Source organism: Microtus oregoni, unplaced genomic scaffold, assembly GCF_018167655.1.
Source record: "Microtus oregoni isolate MIOR12 unplaced genomic scaffold, Mior012 000036F_ref0000092, whole genome shotgun sequence".
Lineage (NCBI taxonomy): Eukaryota > Metazoa > Chordata > Mammalia > Rodentia > Cricetidae > Microtus > Microtus oregoni.
Window position 1 is genome coordinate 16,309,139 of NW_024543095.1, and position 777 is coordinate 16,309,915.

Genomic DNA, 777 nt, shown 5'->3' on the forward strand with positions numbered 1-777 from the left:
TTCGACAGCATACTGTCATCAGTTAAAGCAAGGTCATATTCTTGCCTTAGGTGGCTAGTTTTCCACATAGAAAGTAAACCTCCATCTGGAGATTCTTTGATGACAGTTATTGTCTTTTTTTTTTAAGTAAATTGGTGCTATCAGGAATAGACAGGCTTGTCTTATTGTCATGAAAAGCTTTATGCTATTAAAACATAGGTCTTTGAAGTGTTTAAAGACCATCTATCTAAAATATATTTCTATTTAACCTTGAAAACATAACTAACATGACTATAAGCTTGGTTATTAGAGAGGACTAACTACTAACCTATTTATTATCCTAAATAGCTTTTAAGGACTAGAAGTTTATATTACATTGTTAAATGAGGTGCATAGGTAAAACACCTTAAACAAGAGTAAAAACATATATACAGTATAACAAAAACAACCTTGAATTTGCATCAATAAACAAAAATCCATACCAATGTAAATACTTGAGATGTGACTATTCAAAAGTAGACTCAACGATCCCTCCTTTTATCTCATCATTTCTATACTATACCCCCCTTTGTCCTTCAGAAAGAGATCCCTGGAGATCTAACCTCCTTTGTTCAGTTTTTTCTCTGACCATGACCAATAACAACTTATAATCAACCCTTCTCCAAATGATGACAAACATCCATAACCCACAAATGACAGAAAAACATCGCCCCACCTCTTGGAAATGTGGGCATCGTGTTCTCTAGACTGCTTCCTGTTGTCTAGGGGCAACAGCATCTTTAGGAGACCCTGAGAAAA